Source organism: Halichoerus grypus, chromosome 11 (genome assembly GCF_964656455.1).
Source record: "Halichoerus grypus chromosome 11, mHalGry1.hap1.1, whole genome shotgun sequence".
Taxonomy (NCBI): domain Eukaryota; kingdom Metazoa; phylum Chordata; class Mammalia; order Carnivora; family Phocidae; genus Halichoerus; species Halichoerus grypus.
The window spans coordinates 87,043,729-87,067,797 of NC_135722.1; the positions used below are offsets into that span (position 1 = coordinate 87,043,729).

The following is a 24,069-nucleotide window of genomic DNA, read 5'->3' on the forward strand; positions in this document are numbered from 1 at the left end:
TAGGTGACCACAGGAAGTCAAGGTTGAGAACCTCCCTTCTAGATCTCTAAGATGCCTTCCAGCTTATTCCATTGTTGTCAGTACTGGAAACCAAGAAAGGCTTCATGGAAAAGATGCTCTAGGTAGGTTTAAAAGAGAGAAAGGCAAATACAGGAGCAGGGCGGCAGGGGACTGGAGCCCAGCTCTGGCTTCTTTTGATCAAATTGCTTTTCTTTTCTATAAAGTCAGAGGAAGGCAGTTCTGAGAATAAGGCATCAACCTGAGCAAATCTTTCCTCTATGAAACAAGAGTGAATGAGGCCTGGTGGAAGATAATGGCAGAAGCACTGCTATCAGTTAAAAGGCTAATTGAGCCACACAATTCAGATGGATAATGTGCAAGCGCCAGGAGCTGGGAGAGCACCTCTTTTATTTCCCATCAGCTTAGAAATTTAACTACCAGGCCTCATCTTGGCATTTGCTCACATCCATTGTTTTTGAAATGGGTGAGAAGGTGGAGTCCTGGATGTCTGTTACCCTGGGGAACTCTGTTCCCTGTTACTAGATCCCCGCAATGGTCAGGCTTTCTCTTTAGTGATGTTTTCCTCTAAAGCTATGAGGATGAAACAAATGGGTGACCTCTCAGTTGTAGTTACTGCTGGGTAGAGATGCTTCTTAATATTGAAAAATTAGAACTAAGAAAATTATATCTGCCTCAAATTATAATATCCAAGTGTCAGGACAAACTAGTTTTTGCAAAGTTAAGTTTGACTGCCTTTAACTTGATCTGTAAAAATAACACAAATCAAGTAGCTTAAATCAAACAGTTAACAAAAGATAAATGTATCTAATCTCCCTGGGGCCATCATGATCCTAATTGGGTACATGGCCATCCAGAATGAGTACCATTTTTTCCAGCCTCCCTTTTAGCTAGGATGGGTTATATGACTAAGTTCAGGACAATAGGTTGGAAGCCGAAGTGGTACCAGCTACTGCTGGGTGGAGTCTTGAAAGGAAGGGGATGTGCCCATCCTCTCCCCTGTCCTGTCCTACTGACTGGAATGTGGAGATGGTAGTGAGCCATCTTGGAAAATGAATGGTGGAGTAAGGGGATGAAAGGAGGCTGGGTTCCATACCAGTCCTGGAATGCCCATCTCCAGATGGTTATGTGAAAAAGACATAAAATTATATCTGGTATGAGTCCCAGTGATTGGAGGTTTTTGTTACATGCAGCCAAATCCATAACCTAACAAATGCAGAGCATCTTTCCTCCTTGCTTTAGACCATGAATAAACAAAGGTTGAAGATGGATTAAAGAAAGATCTAAATATACTATTTACTTTGCCCAGTAATTGCAGTTTGAAGACTCCATTGTACAGAACTAATACATCATAAGAACTTCCTTAAAGATTTGGACTGCAGCATTATTTATAAGAGCAAGTGTTTGTCAATGTGGGAGTGGTTAAATATGGTATAGCATGTCGTTTTATGATATAGTGTGCAGTTATTTTTTTTTAATTAAAGATTTTATTTATTTATCTGAGAGAGAGAATGGGAGACAGAGAGCATGAGAGGGGGAGGATCAAAGGGAGAAGCAGACTCCCCACTGAGCAGGGAGCCCGATGTGGGACTCGATCCCGGGACTCCAGGATCATGACCTGAGCCGAAGGCAGTTGCTTAACCAACTGAGCCACCCAGACGCCCTAGTGTGCAGTTATTAAAAAGACTGAATTTGATTTGTATTTATGGACCAGGAAAATAGTCATGGTATATTGTTAAAGTTAAAAAGTTTGCAGAGTGGTGCGGGATTTTTTTTTTTTTTTGGTGGTAAATATACATAACATAAAAATTACCATTTTAAACATTTTAAATTATACACAAGAGGGGTATCAATTACATTCACATTAATGTACCATCATTACCACCATCTATCTCCAGAACTTTTTCATCATCCTGTACTGAAACTCTATACCCATTAAGCAGTAACTATGCGTTCCTCGGTCCCCCAGCCCCTAGTAACCACTTTTCTAGATTCTGTCTCTATGAATTTGACTACTCGAGGTATCTCATAAAAGTGGAATCTGTCCTTTTGTGTCTAGCTTATTTCAATTAGCATAATGTCTTCAAGCTTTGTCCATGTTGTAGCATGTATCAATTTCTTTCCTTTTAAGGCAGGAATATATATGACATACACTACATATAATGTGCTACATTTTGTTTATCCACTTATCTGTCAATGGACCTTTTGATTGTTTCCACCTTTGGTATTGTGAACGATGCTGTTACAAACCTTGGTGTACAAGTATTTCTTTCGGTTCCTGCTTTCATTTTTATTTATTTATTTATTTTTAAAGATTTTATTTATTTATTTGACAGAGAGAGAGATAGCTAGAGCAGGAACACAAGCAGGGGGAGTGGGAGAGGGAGAGGCAGGCTTCCCGCCGAGCAGGGAGCCCGATGTGGGACTCGATCCCAGGACCTTGGGATCATGACCTGAGCCGAAGGCAGACGCTTAACGACTGAGCCACCCAGGCGCCCCGGTTCCTGCTTTCAGTTCTTCGGTGTATATATCCAAAAGTAGTGCTGCATCCAATGGTAATTCTATTTTTTTGAGGAACTGCCTTACTGTTTTCTGGAGCAGCTGTACCATTTTGCATTCCCACCAGTAGTACACAGGGTTCCAGTTTCTACACATCCTAGCTAACACTTGTTTTCTGTTTTTTGATAATAGCCATCCTAATGAGTACGAAGTAGTATCTCATTGTGGTTTTGATTTGCATTTCCCTAATGATAATGCTGGTGAACATCTTTTCATGTGCTTATTGGCCATTTGTATATATCTTCTTTAGAGTAATGTCTATTCAAGTGCTTTGCCCATTTTTGAATTGGGTATTTTGTTGTTGTTGACTTTAGGAATTCTCTATATATTTGGTACTAATCTCTTATCAGATATGTGATTTGCAAATATTTTCTCCCATTCCATGGGTTGCCTTTTACTCTGTTAGTGTGTATTGATGCAAAAAGTTTTAATTTTGATAAAATCCAATTTTCTATTTTTGCTTTTGTTGCCTATGCTCTTGATGTCATATCCAAGAAATCACTGACAAATTCAAAGTCATGAAGATTTTCCCCTATGTTCTCTTCTAAGACTTGTATAGTTTTAGCTCTTAATGTTTAAATCTTTTATCCGTTTTGACTTAATTTTTGTATATGGTGTTAGATAAGGATACAACTTCACTCATTTATGTGTGGATATCTAGTTTTCCCAGTACCATTTGTTGAAAAGATTGTCCTTTCCCCATTGAATCGTTTTGGCACTCATGTAAAAAAAATCACTTGACTTTATATGCAAGGGTTTATTTCTGGGATCTCTATTTTATTACATTGATCTCTATGTCTTTATGCCAGTACCACTCTGTTTTGATTATTGTGGCTTTCTAGTGAATTTTAGGTTAGGAAGTACAAGTCTTCCAAATTTGTTCGTCTTTTTCAAGATCATTTAGTTATTTGGGATCCTTGAATTCCATTTGAATTTTAGGATGGATTTTTCCATTCCTGTCCAAAAAAAAAGTCCTTCAGATTTTGATAAGGATTGCACTGACTCTGTAGATTGCTTTCGGTAGTATTAAAATTGTCTTTCAGTCCATGGACACAAGATGTCTTTCCATTTCTTAATGTTTTCTCTAATTCCTTTCAGCAATGTTTTAGAGTTTTCAGTGTACAAGACTGTCACCTTCTTCTTTTTTTTTTTTTTTAAAGATTTTATTTATTTATTTGATAGAGACACAGCGAGAGAGGGAACACAATCAGGGGGAGTGGGAGAGGGAGAAGCAGGCTTCCCGCTGAGCAGGGAGCCCGATGTGGGGCTCGATCCCAGGACCCTGGGACCATAACCTGAGCCGAAGGCAGACGCTTAACGACTGAGCCACCCAGGCGCCCCAAGACTGTCACCTTCTTGGTTAAGTTAATTCCTAAGTATTTTATTCTTTTTAAAAAAATATTTATTTATTTGAGAGAGAGAGAGGAGGGGCAGAAGGAGAGGGAGAGAGAGAATCCCAGGCAGACTCCCCACTGAGCTCGGAGCCCTCGAAGGGCTTGATTCCACGACCCTGAGATCATAACCTGAGCCAAGAGTAAGACGTTTAAATGACTGAGCCCCCAAGGCACCCCAAGTATTTTATTCTCTTTGATGCTTTGGAAATAGAATTGTTTTCTTAATTTCCTTTTCAGATTTTTGTTGCTGGTGTATAGAAACACAACTGATATTTTGAGTGTTGATTTTGTATTTTGACACTTTGCTGAATTAGTTTATTACTTCTAATAATTTGTGTGTGTGTGTGTGTGTGTGTGTGTGTGTGTGTGTGTGATATTTTGGGTTTTCTACATACAAGATCATATTATTTGTGAATAGAAATAATTTTATTTCTTCCTTTCTAGCGTTTCTTGCCTGATTGTTCTGGCTATAACTTCTAATACTGTGTTGAATAGAAGTGGAAAAAGTGAGCATAATTGTCTTGTTCTTAATCTTAGAGGAAAAGCTTTCACTTTTCACCACTGAGTATCCTGTTAATTGTGGGTTTTTCATATATGACCTTTATTATGTTGAGGTAGTCTCTTTCTATTCCAAGTTTGTTGAATGTTTTTTGTGAAGGGGTGTTGAATTTTGTCAAATGCTTTTTCTGCATTCATTGAGATGATCATATCAGGTTTTCCCCACTTTCCATTCTGTTAATGTGGTGTATTACATTGATTGATTTTCATGTGTTGAACTATCCTTGCATTTCAGGAATAAGTTCCATTTGATTATGGTATATAATCCTTTTGATATGCTGTTGAATTCTATTTGTTAGTATTTTGTTAAGGATTTCTGCATCAATGTTCATAGTGATATTGGTCTCTGATTTTCTTTAATTGCAGTGTTTTTATTTGGTTTTGGTATCAGGGCAATGCTGGCCTCATAAAAATGAGTTAGGATGTGTCCCTTTCTCTTCAATTTTTTGGAGGAGTTTGAGAAGGATTGGTGTTAGTTCTTCTTTAAGTGTTTGGTAGAATTAGTCTGTGAAGCCATTAGGTCCAGGATTTTTCTTTGTCAGGAGGATTTTGATTCCTGATTCAATCTTTTTAAGAGTTAGGGGTCTGGGGCACCTGGATGGCTCAGTCAGTTAAGCGTCTGACTCTTGATTTTGGCTCAGGTCATGATCTCAGGGTTGTGAAATCGAGCCCGAGTTGGGCTCTGCACTGGGTGTGGAACCTGCTTAAGATTCTCTCTCTTACTCTGTCTGCCCCTTACCCCCCTCTAGAAAGAGAGAAAGAGAGAAAGAGAGAGGTCTGTTTGGATTTTCTATTTTTTCATGATTCAGTCTTGGTAGGTTGTGTGCTTCTAGGAATTTGTCCATTTCATGTAGGTTACTGATTGTTGGCCTATAATTGTTCATAGTACAATTGTTCTCTTATAATCCTTTTTATTTCTATAGAATCAGTAGTAATGCCCCCACATGCATTTCAGATTTTAGTAATTTGAGGCTTCTCTTTTTCTCTTGATCAGGCTAGGTAAAGGTTTGTCAGTTTCATTAATCTTTTTGAAAAACTAAATTTCAGTCTCCTTGATTTCCTGGTCTCTATTTTACTTACCTCTGCTGTGATTTTTATTACTTCCTTCCTCCTGCTACCACTGGGGTTATTTTCTTCTCTTTCTAGTTCCTCGAGTGGTTAAGCTAGGTTGTTAATTTGAGATCTTGATTTTAATGTCAGCATTCCTAGCTATAAATTTCCCTCTTAGTACCATTTTTGTTGCATCTCAAAAGTTTTAGTGTGTTGTTTTCATTCTCATTCATCTCTAAGTATTTCCTAATTTCCCTTGTGATTTCTTCTTTGGCTCATTGGGAGTTTAAGGGTGTGTTGTTTAACTTCCCACAAATTTGTGAATTTTCAAGTTTTCTTTCTGTTATTGATTTCTAACTTCGTCCTCTTGTGTTCAGAGAAGATACTTTGTATGATCTTTGTCTTTTTATATCTACTGAGAGTTGATTTGTGGCCTGACATATGGTCTATCTTGGAGAATGTCCTATTTGCCCTTGAGAAGAATGTGTATTCTGTCCTTGTTGGGTGAAGCATTCTGTATATGTCTGTTAGATCCAGTTCATTTTTTCTTTTCTTTTTGTGTGTTGTTTTGTTTCACAATCATGAGATTATACTACACACACACACAGGTGCAGGGAGTGTGTGTTACATGTATGAGTAGAAAGGAAGGTGTGGAAAGCTACCTTGGTAAACTCATGAGAATAGCACTGGACCAGAGAGAGAACTTCTTTTCAGAAGTGTGCTCCAAGCTGACGGGCTGGTGAGGGTGAGGGAATCTAGATTGGGGCGTATGTGGTGACCATCCCAATGATGGCCTCAGAAGCAGCGGAGCAGTGGGGACCGATGTTTGCTCCACTCATCCTCTTGCAGAAATTGTGACTGGCCAGTGCATGAAAGGAAACCCTGTGATGCATTGGACTTGAGAGAAGCATGAGTGGCTCAAAATGAGCAGCACTAGACATCTCTTGTGCAATACTTCAAAATCATCTCACACTTTTCAGTTTAGTTGTGGGTGTGGTGAGCAGCTCATGTGAGCTTTGACAGGTACAGTCACAGAGTGCTTCCCTGCCTGGTTGTGCAACGATTTCTCGCTTCCTGCCTTGGGGCTTTTTTTGAGGCTTGCAGGACGTAGAACATTGGCAGGACTCCACTCGGTGGTCATGAATGTGCAACAGGGAATTTGGGAAGAATAAATGCCCATGAAGCCGTAATCCATCAATGGGGAATAGTATCTAAGCAACAAATGCTTTCCTTTTTGTCCCATGGGTGGATAGTTCTGATACATACTTTAAAAAATTCCTTAAGAAGTCAGAAAAAAAAGTCAGAAAAAAAAGTCCCAGTGGCCAACTTGTCCCTCCTTCCTGTGACACTCCCCTCATCTTTCACTCCTGCTCTCTGGAATCACCTACCCAAATATACTACCTGTACACAAACTTTTTTTCAGGCTCTGACTTGGGGGAACCCGGGTAAGAATAGGAGCTTCGTCAAAAGGCCACAGAAGCCAGCCTGAACGAAGACTCTAAAGGTGGGACAATTTGAAAATCCAATAGAATACCAACCATTTATAAAAACATAGTGATATTCAAAAGAGAAAGATAAATAAAACTGTTGGGTAGAACACTACACTGGTTACAGTCCAAGGAGAGGACTCTAACTGCACAGAGGATAGCAAAGCTCATCACAATGTCAGCTACCGGAAATAGAAATCCACACATTCTGCCCACTGCATCTCGGTTTCAGAGTCAGCAAGGAAAACACAACACTGTAAGGCACTGGACGGAACAGTGCTTTGCTCACATAGAGAAGAGACAGATCTAATAATGTGCCCCTCTGGCCCTGGCAGCCAATGTAGAGCAACTGGTCTATATGCACCCCTCTCATGCCAGGGCAGAAGGACCCCAGCTCCTCCACCAGAGAGTGTGGGAAACTGAATGCTGGGGTGTCCCTGAGGGGCACTGATGCACAGTCGCAAGCAGAACAAAGGAGCACACACTGAGTCTGAAACAGGGAAGAATGTTCCCACACAAGGCTGGAAGCCCAGCACAGTTGTGTGGGCTCTCTGTCTCTCGGTGAGGAAGTGTTTTAGGCCTGAGACCCATCCTTATGAGGCCTTGGGGGTTGAAAGACTGCACATGAGGCTGCCTTTCTTAGCCTTCTCCCCTGCCCCCCATCCTCACTCAGCCACTGAAACAGCAGATGAAACATATCAAATCCAGCAGGACCATTGCCCACCTTGAATTAGGAGGTGAAATCGGGGCTCATGGGGTCCCTAAGCCACCTATTATATGGATGTGGTTGGCTGCCTCTCTGTCATTTTGAGACAGCATTTCACTAGGGTTATTAGGAGGACCAGACCCAAGAGGATGGTTAGGCCTCCCTGGAGGATGGTCCTCAACCAGGAACCCCAAGTGTTCGTGTTATTTCAACTAAAGACATCAAAGTCTAAGGGAATCCACGAGTGAAAACCATTCCATCAGAGCCTGGATTTTCTGCAGTTTGGTTTCTACCTTCCCTGAATTATTGATACATTACACAGCAAGAGGTGTTGGCAAGACACCACCCTGTTCCATCACTGCCATGGCTAGTGAGTTCGCTGAGAACAGCGTGGGGAGTAGTGTTAACTATCTCTGCCATAGTTAATGACATACCATTTTTTCCAGGGCATGTGAGTCTATGCCAGGTATGAGGACACAGTCAGCAGAATGGAACTAGCTATCTGATTGTTTTTCTTGTAGTGCCTCTGGCAAACCTACAATGTGTCCCAATTACGGGGCTCTTCCAATTTAGAGTATCATTTTGTACCAACACCCGAGAACCCTGAAATTCCAAAGAGTAAGCCCCATCTGAGGGTGACAAGCACTTCATAGGCCAGTTAGAGAACATCTAACTCAGAGGAGCACCCATCACTCTGGTCAGGGAGCACTCTTTAGAAGAGTCTCTAGGCCAATTGTATGAAGCTCGTGTCTGGTTTAACTACAGGTTAAGTGGCAAAGTAAAGTTGCATGATGTACGACGGTCTTGTACTATCATTGATATTTGAAGTCTGCCTCTCGATAGATGTCTACGTTCAAAGAAAGCTTCATGCATGGGGTACTAGGTACCCTATGTATTTGAACTTGCACTGAGGGTGTCAGCCTCTGATCAGAACCATTGATGGCTTGGGACCCCCATCACATGAGCAACAGGCCACATGTGGACTGTTTGAGTCTGGGTTAAGTGCTCCAAATATGCGGATTGCAGATCCTGCAACACTTCAAATTTCCTTCTTCTTTGGATGAGTTGTGTCCATTGGCAAGAATCCCAAGATTGCACTGCCTCCTTAGTCTTGACATCTTTCAGCATCACTCCTTGGGCCTTGGCATTTTCTTGCATCTGAAGTGGACTTCCATGTCCAGTTCCTTGATGTATCCATTGGGCTACTGTTGTTACCCATTGGGCACAAGTTTGATAGGCATGAGAGTTCATTCATGTTCCATTTTTAAAAGTCCTTTGCCATGAGCATTACCATATATTTTTCCTTTCCAGGCTGCTGACATAGTTCTTGTCCCCAGATATGGAACCCCTTGATAGTCCAATCATTCAGTTGCCATTCTCCTGACCAGATGGCTAGGCCATTGGCAATGACCCACAAGTTGGTGAAAATGTAGCAAGGCTTGGTGGTGTGGGTGGCCTACACAACCATCACCACAACCATCACTGGAGTTCAGCCCACTGAGCAGAATGTCCATATCCAGTCCCAGCCAAAAGATGGCCACTATTGGCTAAATGGTGGCCATAGCTGCAAGGATTCTGTCTGTCTTTAGTTTTGCAGTCATCAGTGAACCGTGCCACACGGTCAGCAGGCATATCTTTTTTTACTGTTATGTTAATCACCATACATTACATCATTATTTTTTGATGTAGTGTTCCATGATTCATTGTTTGTGCATAACACCTAGTGCTCCATGCAGAATGTGCCTTCTTTAATACCCATCACCAGGCTAACCCATCCTCCCACCCCCCTCCCCTCTAGAACCCTCAGTTTGTTTCTCAGAGTCCATCGTCTCTCATGGTTCGTCTCCCCCTCCGATACCCCCCTTATTCTTCCCCTCCTGCTATCTTCTTCTTTTTTTTTTTTAAGATATATTGCATTATTTTTTTCAGAGGTACAGATCTGTGATTCAACAGTCTTGCACAATTCACAGTGCTCACCATAGCACATACCCTCCCCAGTGTCTATCATCCAGCCACCCCATCCCTCTCACCCCCCACCACTCCAGCAACCCTCAGTTTGTTTCCTGAGATTAAGAATTCCTCATATCAGTGAGGTCATATGATACATGTCTTTCTCTGATTGACTTATTTCGCTCAGCATAACACCCTCCAGTTCCATCCACGTCGTTGCAAATGGCAAGATCTCATTCCTTTTGATGGCTGCATAATATTCCATTGTATATATATACCACATCTTCTTTATCCATTCATCTGTCGATGGACATCTTGGCTCTTTCCACAGTTTGGCTATTGTGGACATTGAGCAGGCATATCTTTGAATCTTGGGCCCTGGGTAGCTGTGGGGGTGGGGGCAAAGCATTCCCTGTGGGTTGCTCAGTCTTTCCTGGTAAGCTGGCTTGTCCAGGCTTACCAGGCCTCACCTGGGTTATACCATTTCTACTTAATAATTGAGCTCAATTGAGCTTGTCCAATTTTATTGGTGGAGTCCGTAAACACCCAAGCAAGAATGGGCAGTTCAGGTCACAGAGTCACATGCCATACTCTGGCTCTGAGATGTTTCATCTCTACCAGTGCCCGAGAGCAAGCAAGGAGTTGCTCTTCAAAAGGAGTGTATCTGGTGGCTGCCTTAAGCAACTTACGGTTTCAAAATCCAAGAGGCCAGCATCCCCTAGTGGAAGTTTTTTGTTGCCTAATCAGCATGTGTGGAGGTCATGGACATCGGTGGTGTAGGCTCTGAGGGTCCCAGTGCAGTGGCTGGGCCAGAGCTTGTTGAAGAGCTTTCAAGACTTGCTGCTACAAAGGACCTGATTCAAAACTGATAACCTTGTGGGTCACCTTAACTAGGGGGAACAGAAGAACATCCAAGTGGGGTACAGGCTGTCTCCAGTACCCAAAAAGGCCTAGGAAATACTGGACCTCCTTTTTAACAGAGGATACCATCAGAGCCAATAATTCTCTTACTCTATCGAGGGTACTTCTTTGGCTTTGTGCCCAAGTGACCCCTAGGAAATGCACCTGCTCTGTTGGGTCCTGTACTTCCTCTGGGTTTATAGCCCACCTGCCACTAGTCATTGTATCAATGACTAGTTGCAGTGCCACCTCCACCTGCTTTTTTGGTGGGCTTTCCGGCTAAGATGTCATTGATGTAATGGATGGCCGAAACTCCTGTGGTGACCTGGGTTTGTTGAAGGTCAAATCCTGCCCAGTGGTAGCATATTGAGCATATGAGCACCTGTCTGCCACGGGTCACCTCATTTACCCCCAAATGTCCCAAAGTCATTCATTTTCAGGTCCTTATGGCACCAGTATCCAAGAGCAGTATCATGTGCAGTCTTTCAATCCCCATCAGCACCCTAAGAAGGGGCCTTGGGCCTGGAACACTTCCTTACCAAGAGACACAGAGCCCACACACCTCTGCCACTGGCCTTGATTTCTCTCTTTTCCCTTTTTATCCTGACAGGGGTACAAGGCCACTGACCCACAATGGGGACCTGAAGACCTCAGCCCCATCCTTAACTGTGCCCTCCAGCCTGAGACATCTGGGTCTGCAGGGTCCCATAAAAGTCTTGATTTCTCTCTTTTCCCTTTTTATCCTGACAGGGGTACAAGGCCACTGACCCACAATGGGGACCTGAAGACCTCAGCCCCATCCTTAACTGTGCCCTCCAGCCTGAGACATCTGGGTCTGCAGGGTCCCTTCATCAAACGTTAACACCAGCCTCGCTGCATGAGATTCCCCTGGCCTCTGTCCATATCTGTCTTTCAGTTTTTATATTTCATTCGCAGAGAAGGATCTTATTTCAACAGTTTTGTTTTTAGCGATGTCATCAGTGGTTTAGCACTGAGTGCAAACAGATCTTATTTGAGGCCCCCAAATGAGTGGGATGGGGTGGAACTCCCTGCACAAGACTCCCTTACTTCCCTTGGACATCACCAGTGACCCTGTTGGTTCACAACCTTGGGAGCTTCCCACGTGAAATCTGAAATTGGTCCCCATACCTGGAGGGCTGGAAGAGACTTAAGAAAGAGGCAGGCCATTCTTGATTGGTAGATGGCAGGTTTAACAAGCAAGGGAACTTAAATGTGAGACTTGTCTTGGGCAGCTACAAGATGAATAGATCTCTATACCTACCTATTGAATCTTAAGTTTATATAGATGCCTTCCCTGGGTTCAGTCATGTATACCATCCAGATGGTCTCAACACCACATCACTATCTCAAGGCTACATCTTTGGGGCAGCTTCTGGGAGCTGGAAAGGTGAGCAGGATGCACATTCTAAGGACAGAGCGGGGCTGAGGAGTGTCCCATTGCCTGACTCCAGCTTGCAAATCAACCGGCAGTCATGTCATCTCAATGAACTCCCCCAACAGACCTTTGGGATACCATGGGAGTTGGCTGGTGGTGTGGCAATGCAAGGGGGGCCAAGAGCTAGGCCATAGGTTTTTTTCTTAGGACCCACCTCTTGTATCTCTGCCTTCACCCATTGCACCAGCTCAGTCCTATTTTTTTTTTTAAATTTTTTATTGTTATGTTAATCCCCATACATTACATCATTACAGCTCAGTCCTATTGACAGGGAGATTATCTACATCCCATTTATGCCTATAAGGCAGAGGAAAGCAGCCCATGATCCTTGAGGGGCTGGCACCACCTGGGGCAATGGGGCTGACAAGCCCTTGTGCTTCCACCATGCCATAGTTGGCGACCCTGCTTACTATGTCAAACTGTCAAGCAGAACGCAGTGAGGGGAGGACTCCAACTACCTAGAGGATAGCAAAGCTTATCACAACACCAGCCACCTGGAGTAGAAGTCCAAACACTCTGCTCACTGCATCTTGGTTTCAGAGTCACCAAGGAAAGCACAGCACAGTAGAGCACTGGATGGAACAATGCTTTACCCACACAGAGAAGAGACAGCAAGGTCAGCTCCAATAGTGTGTGTCGGTCCCCCATGGCCACCAAGGTCCCCCTCCACTCCTGACAGCCATTGCAGGGCAATAGGTCTGTATGCGCCCTTCTTGTCCAGAGCGGAAAGACTCCAACTCCTCCCCGTGTTGTCTGAAATACTGAATGCTGCGGGTGTGCCTGAGGCCATCGAAACACATATTTAAGCAGAGGAAGTCTGTAAGCCTGACAGAGGTGTGTGGGCTCTGTGTCTCTTAGTAAGGAAGTGTTCCAGGCCCAAGGCCCCTTCTTAGGGTGCTGATGGGGATTGAAAGACTGCACATGAGATTTCCTTAACCAACAAGAGCAAAACTAGTCAGATAGTTTTGGGGGTTGCTGGGGTGCCAACTCATTAGTAACTAAAGGGAAGGAATTAAGCATTTATCCTACTCTTCTTCTTCTTCTTCTTCTTCTTCTTCTTCTTCTTCTTCTTCTTCTTCTTCTTCTTCTTCCTCTTCTTCTTCTTCTTCTTCTTCTCCCTCCTCCTCCTCCTTCTTTTTCTTAAAGATCTTATTTAATTATTTTAGAGAGAGAATGAGAGCACAAGCAGGAGGGGCAGAGGGAGAGGGAGAGAGAGAGAGAATCTCAAGCAGGCTCCATTCTGGACTTCCAATGCGGAGCTTGATCTCAAAACCCTGAGATCAGGCCCAAGCCAAAACCAAGAGTCAGATGCTCAAACAACTGTGTCACCCAGGTGCCCCATCCTGCCTTTCTTATATGAACTGTATAGTAGAGAAATTAGATAGTTTTAGAGAATGCAGGAGAGTATTTGTAGAAAAATTCTAGCTAATAAGTATAGAATGAATGATAGAATTAGAAAATCACCATTTGGCAAATTTTTTTTTTTTTTTTTGAGAGAGAGAGTGAGCATAGGAGGGCAGGAGGGGCAGAGGGAGGGGCAGAGAATCTTAGGCAGGCCCATGACCACCACAGGGCAGTGGGGGCAGGGCTCCATCTCATGGACCCTGAGATCATGACCTGAGCTGAAATCAAAAGTCAGAGGCTCAACTGACTGAGCCACCCAGGTGCCCCACCATTTGGCAAATTCTAATGAGATAATTAACTTAGGTAATCATCATTAATAAATAAATCTAACACAATATGTCCAAGACTTCTACCCCAAAACCTCTATTGAGAGAATTTAAAGAAGACCTATGTAACAGAGAGAGATACCATGTTCACATTTTGAAAGACTCAGTATAATAATGATTTAATCCTCTCTAAGTTGATCTACAGATTCAATGTAATCTCAGTCAATCACTGGAAGGTGTGTGTGTGTGTGTGTGTGTGTGTGTGTGTGTGTGAAAAACAAACCGATTTTAAAACAAACTCAGAAATGCAAAAAGGGTAAGAACAGCTAGGACAAACTTGAAGAACAAAGCTGAAGGACTCACATTATCAGATATCAAGACTTATTAGGAAGTTGCAGTAAGCACGATAGTATGGAAATTGGCACAAGAACAGATCAATTAACAAAAAGAACAGAAAACAGAGTCCAGAAGCTGACCCATACGTAACAGTCACTTGAATTATGCCAAAGTTTGCAGTGCAGTGCACTGGTAGAATGGATAGTCTTTTTTTTTAAAAGATTTTATTTATTTATTTGACAGAGAGAGAGATAGCTAGAGCAGGAACACAAGCAGGGCGAGTGGGAGAGGGAGAGGCAGGCTTCCCGCCAAGCAGGGAGCCCGATGTGGGACTCGATCCCAGGACCCTGGGATCATGACCTGAGCCGAAGGCAGACGCTTAACGACTGAGCCACCCAGGCGCCCCAGAATGGATAGTCTTTTAATAAGCAGAGCTGGGCCAGTTGTACATCTATACAGAAATGTTTATACATTGTCCCCTCCCTCTCACTGCTACCCAGAATCGATTACAGTGGATTGTAGATCTAATCATGAAAGGCAAAACAATAAAGACTTTAGAAGACAATTTGGAAAAATATCTTTACAACCTGGGGAGTAAGAAAATATTTCCTACAAAGTGCATAAAAAAGCACCAATTATAAAGAAAAGATTCATAAATGAGACTTTATTATAATTAAGAACTTGTGTTTAGAAAAGGACAATGTTAAGGAACTGAAAAGGCAAGCCACAGACTAGGAGAAAATATTTGCAGGATGTATCTGATAAAGGATGCATATACAAAATATACAAATAACGTCCACAAGCCAGTAAGAAATAGGCAGACAACACATTTAAAATATAAACAAAGGAGCTAAATAGCCACTTTAAAAAGAGGAATGATAGCCAGTAAAATATGTAAAAATTCTCAATTTTTTTCAGCTTCATTGGGATATGATTACCATATAACATTATGTCAGTTTGAGATTTACAATGTGATGATCTGATATAGGTATATTTTGGGAAATGTTTACCACAATAAGGTAGTTAACACATCTGTCATTTCACATAATTACCATTTTTGGGGGGTTGTTGTTATAGTGGGAACATTTAAGATGCTTAGCAACATTTAAGTACACAATACAGTATATTTATTATAGTCTCCATTCTGATATTAGATTTCCAGAACTTACTCAACTTATAACTGAAAGTTTATACCCTTTGACCAACATCTTCTCATTTCCCCCACTCCCTAGCCCCCGGCAACCACCCATTTACTTTCTGTTTCTATGGGTTTGGATATTTAGATTCCATATATAAATGAGATCATATGGTATTTGTCTTTCTTTGTCTGACTTATTTCACTTAGCATTATGCCCTCAAAATTCATCCATGTTGCAAAGAGCAGAATCTCCTTCCTCTTTATGGCTGAATAAAATTCCATATGTAGATAGATATATCAGAAAGACAGATTGATATATTTCACATTTTCTTTATCCATTCATATGTTGATGGGTGGTTCCCATGTCTTGGCTATTGTAAAAAATGCTGCGATGAACACAGAGATGCATATATCTTGAGGAGATAGTGATCTCATTTATACCCAGAAGTGGGATTGCTGGATCATATGGTAGTTCTATTTAATGATTTAATGATTCCTGTAGTAGCTGTACCAACTTACATTCCCACCAACAGTACACAAAGGTTCCTTTCCACAACCTCACCAACATTTGTTATCTGTTGTCTTTTTGATACTAACCATTTCAACAAGTAGGAGGTGATACCTCATTGTGGTTTTGATTTGCATTTCCCTGATGATGAGTGATGTTGAGCATCTTCTCATGTACCTGTTGGCCATTTGTATGTCTTCTTTGAAAAAAAATGTCTATTCAAGTCCTTTGCCCATTTGAAAATCAGATTGTTGTTTTGTTTTTTTTGTTTTTGTTACTGAGTTGTGTGAGTTGGATATTGATTCCTTATCAGATACATGATTTGCAAATATTTTCTGATTCTGTAGGTTTTGTTTTCTTTTGTTGTGCAGAAGCTATTTACTTATTTATTTTTAAAGATTTTGTTTATTTATTTGAGAGAGAATGAGTAGGGAGAACAGCAGAGGGAGAGGGAGAAGCAGGCTCCCAGCTGAGCAGGGAGCCCAATGTGGGGCTCGATCCCAGGACGCTGGGATAATGACCTGAGCCAAAGGCAGATGCTTAACTGACTGAGCCACCCAGGCTGCTAGTTTTAACAGTTTCTTGGTGGAGTCTTTAGGATTTTCTGTAAGACTGTATTATCTACTTCTTTTTTTTCTGATTTTGATATCTTTTATGCCTTTTACTTGTCTGATTGCTGTGACTATGACTTCTAGTACTATGTTGACTAGGAGTGGTGAGAGTGGGCACCCTTGTCTTGTTCCCAGTCTTAGAAGAAAAGCATCATTTTGCCTGCATTATTCCATCCCCCAAACCAGTATTGCTCAGTGCCATGAAGGAACTTCCCAGCAAATTCTCTCCTCCAAAATTAATTATAAACTGGACTAAATTGTCAAAATAACCATTCCAGGGCTTTGGAAATTGACCAAAGGCATATGACTAATTTAGAGGTAGTTATTAATGAAATGCTAAACTTTGAATAAAAATGTAGGTTCTGGGGAGCCTGACTGGCTCAGTCAGTTTAAGCATCTGACTTCAGCTCAGGTCATGATCTCAGGGCCCTGGGATGGAGCCCCATGTCGGGGTCCCTGCTCAGGAGGGAGTCTGCTTGTCCCTCTCCCTCTGCGTCTCTCCCCTGCTCATTCTCATTGTCTCTCTCTCTCTCTCTCAAATAAATAAATAAAATCTTTTAAGATGCGGGACTCAATCCTGGGACTCAGTTGCCCAACCAACTGAGCCACCCAGGTGCCCCTAAATAAATAAAATATTTAAGAGAAACCAACCAACCAACAAACAAAAAACCAGTAGGTTCTGTGATTACCTGAGATTGCTCCCATTTCTTCCACCTTCCACCTCAGTTTATGGGATATTCTACCAGGGTGTTCAAACTGTGAAAACCCACAGCTTCACCACCAGAGGGGTCTCACTTGGTTTTGAATAAGCATAGAAAAACCTACTTCTAGCAGGATTGGAAGTAATTGTTAAGATCTCAGGAGCAAACAAATAGGTAAATCCAGTGGCTCAGCTAGCCTGAGGTTGCAGTCCTGGCTGGCATTAGCAATGAACTGGGGGACTGGTCAAAGATCTGGAATATGAGATAGCCATAAGGCCTGGATAAGTTTCCACATGTCTGCACAGGGTAGACCAGGGAGGACCCCAGATATCCATACCAACAGCATAATCAATGAAAGAAAAATTTTTTTTTAAAGATTTTATTTATTTATTTGACAGAGAGAGAGAGAGAGCACAAGCAGGGGGAACAGTAGAGAGAGAGGGAGAAGCAGGCTCCCCGCCGAGTAGGGAGCCCGACATGGGGCTTGATCCCAGGACCCTGGGGTCATGACCCGAGCTGAAGGCAGACGCTTAACCATCTGAATCACCCAGGCGCCCCAGAAAAATTGGATAAATTGGACATCATCAAAATTGAAAAGCTCAAAAGACACCAGTGAGGAAATGAAGTTAAGCCACAGACTGGGAGAAACTATTTCCAAGTTATCTATCTGATGAAGGACTTTTCTCTAAAATGTACTAAGAAGTCTTATAATTTAATAAAAAGGTGGCCCAATTAAAAAACAGGCAAAATGTTTAAACAGACATTTCACCAACAAAGGTATATGAATATCTAAAAGGTATATGAATATACCATAAAAAGAGGGGCACCTGGGTGGCTCAGTTGGTTGGGCATCCAACTCTTGGTTTCAGCTCAGGTCATGATCCCAGGGTCCTGGGATTGAGCCCTGTGTTGGGCTCTGCGCTCAGTGGGGAGTCTGCTTGAGATTCTCTCTCCCTCTCCTTCTGCCCCTCCCCCCCCACTGGCGTGCTCTCTTTCTAAAATAAATAAATAAATAAAAGCCTATAAAAAGATGGTTAGCAAAATTAGAACTAAGAAAATGCAAATTAAACCATAATGAGATACCAATACACCCACTAAGTTAGATTTAAAAATATAGGAACCCACCCCCCCCAAAAAAAACCCAAGATGATGTTAATCAGGAATAATTGTGGAAATAGAAATAAAATACAGAAAATAGTAAAAATTGGGGAGGATGTAGATAAACTGGAACCCTCATATATTGCTTATAGCAATGTAAAGTGGTACAGCCACTCTGAATTACAATTTGGCAGTTTCTTAAAAGTTAAACAAACTTATCATCTGACTCAGAAATTTTACTCTTAGCTGTATATCCAAGAGAAATGAAAACATGTATCCACACAAAGGCTTATATGCACATTTTCGTAGTAGCATTATACATAATATTCAAAACTGGAAGCAATTCAAAGGTCAGTCCACTGGTGAATGATAATGTGTTATATCTATAAAATGGAATCCTACTTAGCAACAGAAAGAAATGAACTACTAATATAAGCTTCAACATGTATGACTGTAAAATCTATGGTAAGCAAAAGAAGCTAGATAGAAAAGACCACATACTATATGATTCCACTTATAAGAAATGTTGAGAGAGGGGCGCCTGGGTGGCTCAGCTGGTTAAGTGTCTGCCTTCGGATCAGGTCATGATCCCAGGGTCCTGGGATCAAGCCCCACATCGGGCTCCTGGCTCAGCGAGGAGCCTGCTTCTCCCTCTCCCTTTGTCTCTCTCCCTGCTCATGCTCTCTCTCTCTCTCTCTCTGTATCTCGGTGTCTCAGATGAATAAATAAAATCTTAAAAAGAAAAAAGAAATGTTCAGAGAAGACAAATGTATAGAGATTGAAAGCAGATGAATGGTTGGTTGCCTGGGGCTGGAGTGGGATCAGGGGTAGGGACTGATGGCAGTTGGGCAAGATGGAATATTCTGGGACAATGGAAGTTTTCTCAAACTGAGCTGTGGTGCTGTTTGCGCATCTTCCTAAATTTACTCAAAATCATTGAATTGTGCAGTTAAATGGGTGAATTTTTTGCTAAGTTATATCTCAGTAAAGGTATTAAAAATCAAAACCTGCAATGGGTAAGGGGTGGAGAAGTATAGATGAAGCATGATTCTTGAAGCTGAACGATAGGTAATAAAAGTTCATTATACTATTCCTTCTACTTTTGTGTGTGTTAACAAACTGCATAATAAAATGTTCTAAAAAGCTGAGGGCTAGCCCTGTTACATATGAATTAAGTTGGAGAATTTACACTTTCTGATTTTATTTTTTTAAAAAGATTTTATTTATTTGAGAGACAGACAAACTGAAAGAGAGAGAGAAAGCACAAGCAGGGCAGAAGAAGAGAAGCAGACTCCTGGCTGAGCAGAGAGCCCGTCGCAGGAGTCGATCTCAGGACCCTGGGATCATGATCTGAGCCAAAGACAGACACTTAACTGACTGAGCCACCCAGGCGCCCCTACTCTTTCTTTTTTAAAATTTTTTAAAAAAGATTTTATTTATTTATTTGACAGAGAGATAGAGAGCACAAGTAGGCAGAGAGGCAGGCAGAGGGAGAGGGAGAAGCAGGCTCCCTGCCTAGCAGGGAGCCTGTCGCAGGAGTTGATCCCAGGATCCTGGAATCATGACCTGAGCCGAAGGCAGCTGCTTAACCGACTGAGCCCCCCAGGCACCCTGCCCCTACACTTTCTGATTTTAAATTTTAATATGCTAGTTAAGACAGTGTGGAACTGGTGTGAGTGTAGGCATATAGATCAATGGAACAGAACTGAAAGTCCAGAAAGGAATTTTTACATTTATACTTAATTGATTTTAGACAAAGGCAATTTAAAGAGGATTAACAAATAATCTAATGAAACAAAACAGAGAACTCAGAGTTAGACCCACCTCTTTATATAAACTTGATATGTGACAAACAATGGTGCCACAAATCAATGCTTAGTAGATGCTCTTGGAAAAATTGCCCCATAAATAGAAAAATAAAACTGCATCCTTTCCTTATCTTTACCTATTTATAGAGGTGGGCTTCAGATGTACTAAAGATCTAAAGGCATATTCCTAAAAAAGCTTATATAAAAATATCTTTGTGGCAACTTAAGACCACAAAGCACAAAGCAGGAGGCAAAAAAATTTAATGGATTTCATTGCATCAAAATTACAGATTTTTGTTAAATGAAGGACCTGTAGACAAGGTCAACACACAGACAATAGATTGAGAGAATATATTTGCAATATCTAAAACTGACAAGAGACTATTAGTCTCTAGCTATTAGCTAAATATACAAACAACTCTTGTGAAACAACAATGAGAAACCCAACAGAAAACTGGACAAATGATATAAACAGTAATTTACAAATAGAGAAACACAAATGAAAAATAATAAAGAGGCACTCTAGCTCATTAGCAATTAGAAAAATGTACCTTGTATTAAAAGACTGGACATCAGATTTGCAAATATTAGAAATTGGATAATGCCAAATAATATAAGAGTGTGGGAAAAATAAGAACCCTCCTGCATTGCTGGGGAAGTGGTGACATTGGTACAGTTTTCTTTGGAGAGTAGTTGTTAAGTATTTGGTTAAATTAAGCATTCATATGTTCCAGAAATTCACACACAGGCTCACAGCAAGACATGTACATAAAGGGTCATTGTAGTTGGAGACAATTAGACAATGCAGTTGATACATACTAGGGAATGGTGTGCCCATTAGAAGCAACAATGAAATGTACGTAACAACAAAGATATGTTGTAAAAACAGTGCTGAGTAAAGATAGTAAGAAATAATACAATGTCTATATAATACAAATGCCGTTTATATAAATTTAAAGTGTGCGTGCGCACACACACCATCACCGCCACCACCACCACCATGGGTGAAATATGGAATTTAGGAGATACGTACAAAACACATTAAATCATTAAATATGGGATTTAGAAGATACATACAAAACACATTTGAATATTATATATAATGCTACTATGAAAATCATAGTTAACAATGGAGGTGGAAACTGGCTAATGGGATTCACTCAATCATCTTCATCTGAGATCCAAAGGTGGGAACAGGTAAGGGGGAAATCATGTATGAGAACATCTTCAGATTAGTGGCTATTTGGAGGGATATAGGGAAGAAAAAGAAGGGGAGGGATCTGTATTGGTTACATCTATATAGTTTAATTTTTTTAAAAAAATAGATAATCTATTCTATAGCCTCTGTATTAGTTAAAGGCAGTAGAATTTATGATCAAAATCATGAGCTCTGGTTGTAGATTATTTGAGCCCAAACCCAAATCTGCCAGTTATCAACTGTATGACTTAGTGCAGCCTTCTGAACCTCCCCATGCCTCAATTTCTTCAACTGTAAAATAGGAATGATGATAGTATCTACCACACAGGGCTGATCTGATTACCAAAATATGTATTTCAGATGAGAATACATACATATGGGCATGGTACTGATTTTGTTTGGCACATAGCAGCATACTATTAAGTGTTTTTTGTTATCTGAGAGATCTAAAGCAGAAAGAACAAAATAGAAGCATCCATTTAATAATGGCCATGCATTAACTTGTGTGTGTATATTTAATTAATTAATACATAATTAATTAATATAATATATAAAACATAATATATAATATATACAAAAATATATATAAGTTTTTGTTTTTGAAATATTTTTTATAAAAATAGAAACAGGAATATACTTACCAAGAGAAGGAAGGAACACACAACGGAATGCAGGAAGAATGGAAAGGCGTCGAGAGCGAAGCAGGATTTGAAACCTTGAAGCTTAGAGAATTCCTCAGAAGTAATCTGTCAGTTGGGCTTTGGTTTTTCTTTCCTTTTAACAACTTTTTGGTTTATTAGCACCAAAAATCAGGGAAAGGAAATCTGCCAATTTGGTAATTTTGAGGCAGCATCTGCTGCTAAAAGCTTTGATGAGGCAAGAGTGTGAAATCTTGGCTAAAATATAGTTAATGGGTGTTCTTTGTGTTCATTCGAATTGATTTTTTTTTTGGATCAATAGATAGATTTTTTTACCCCCCTGGTCCCTGCTTATTTGCATACCTGGTAATGTTTGATTGGACACCAGACATTGTGTGTTGTATGTTATCAGGTGCTGGGTTTTTTGAATTCCTTTAGATTTTTATGGGCTTGTTTTAGAACGCAGTAAGTTATTTGGAATGGGTTTGAGTTTTTTTTGCAGCTTGCTTTTAGGCGCTGATAGGACAGGTCTAACCCAGCTTTTCATCAAGGGCCATTTTGGCCCCACTGAGGCACTATGCTTCTGAGCCCTGTGTCGGAGGGTTCGGGTGATAGGCAGTCTTCCCACCCTGGCTAGGGCGGGAGCACTATTTCTGGCCCTGTGCGAGCTCCGGGGTTGATCTGCCTCCTCCTCTCTGGTGTTCGTTCCCCAGCCTTGGAGGTTTCTTTCCACATACAGTACACTGTAGTGCTCAGCCAAAGACTCCAGGGATCCCTCTGCAGATCTCCAGAGCTTTCTCTCTCTCTGCAGTTCCCTCGCTGATACTTTGCCAGCAAATTTTCATCACCTTGCCCCCCTCCAGCTCTGAAACTGTCTCTTTAACCCAGTAAGAATTCTGGCCTCTGCTTTGGTTTCCGCTTTCTGCGTCCAGCCTGGAGACTCTCCAGGTAGTGAGCTGGTGCAATTTTCGGGATCACCTCGCTTGTTTTCCTTCTCTCTGGGGTCACTGACCTGCACTGGCTGAAGTGCAATGTCCGAGAACTTTTGTTTTACATATTTGGTCCAGCATTTGGTTGTTTAAGGAGGGAGGGTAAATCCAGTCTCTTGTTATTCCATCGTGATTGAAAGCTGAAGTTGAACATTGGTTTTTGATAAACAGTTTCATCATGTTTAAGTAGTTTCTTTCTATTCCTATTTTAATTAGTGTTTTTATTAGAGATGCTATTAAATATTAGAAAACAGGGGCGCTTGGGTGGCTCAGTCAGTTAAGCCTCCCACTCTTGGTTTCAGTTGAGGTCATGATCTTCGGGTAGTAAGACCGAGCCCTGAATCTGCTTGAGATTCTCTCTTTGCCCTTCCCACCACTGAGCGCACATGTGCACTGCCTATCTCTAAAATAAATAAATAAATATTTAAAAAATAAATATTAGGAAACGACTTTCTTTGCATTTATTCATAAAATCATGTAGGTTTTCTTCTTTAGCATATAAATATAATGGTTGATGTTGATAGGATTCCCACTGTTGAACAACTCTTGTATTACTGGAATGAACTGTTCTTGGTCATGTATTATTTTTATATTTTAAAAAATTTTTAAAGATTTTATTTATTTATTTGTCAGAGAGAGAGATATACAGAGAGAAAGAGCACAAGCAGGGTGGGGGGGGGGCGTGGGGCAGGCAGAGGGAGAAGCAGGGAGCCCGATGTGGGGCTCCATCCCAGGACACTGGGATCATGACCTGAGCTGAAGGCAGACGCTTAACCCACCGAGCCACCCAGGCGTCCCGGTCATGTATTATTTTTATATTATTAAAAAACACTGATAAATGAGCAGTGTGATTGAAAGTCCTAGGATGACAGCATGTCAGCCGACAAACAGACTGTTTGGATTGGTGATAACTAAGAAATTGCGTCACAAAAATTTATGTGTTTGGGGCCTTGGGTCTCAAAATAAATTTTTTTTTCTCCACTTAAGCTATTTAAAAATTCTGATGGGCTCTCTGGCATTTTAGGGGACTCCTTGTTACATTCAGAAGCTTTCTTAGGGTCTTTCTTTTCCTATATTAGACTGCTTGAAGTTGTCCCCCAGTGCACTGATGCTCTTTTCATTTTTTTCAATATTTTTCCTCTCTGTATTTCATTGTGGATGGTTTATATTAATGTGTCCCTAAGTTCACTAGCTTTTTCTTTTTCATTGTCTAATCTGCTATCAATCTAATCCAGTGTGTTTTCATCTCAGAATCGTAGTTTAAAAAAAAGGAGGGGTGGCGCCTGGGTGGCTCTG

At 41.2% G+C, this 24,069-nt stretch overlaps 1 protein-coding gene across 2 annotated transcripts in view; it reads right to left on the reverse strand.

Annotated features, from left to right (window-relative positions):
* The window catches only part of TMEM45B (transmembrane protein 45B), a 53,320-nt gene extending 31,326 nt beyond the window's left edge, over positions 1 to 21,994 (reverse strand). Inside the window, exon 1 of one of the 2 annotated variants that reach the window (XM_036086305.2) lies at positions 21,788 to 21,994. The gene's annotated coding sequence lies outside the window, so the exon portion shown is untranslated. The remainder of the gene's footprint in view (positions 1 to 21,787) is intronic. The other variant, XM_078058765.1, reaches the window with a different exon arrangement.
* Between the last annotated feature and the right edge of the window lie 2,075 nt (positions 21,995 to 24,069).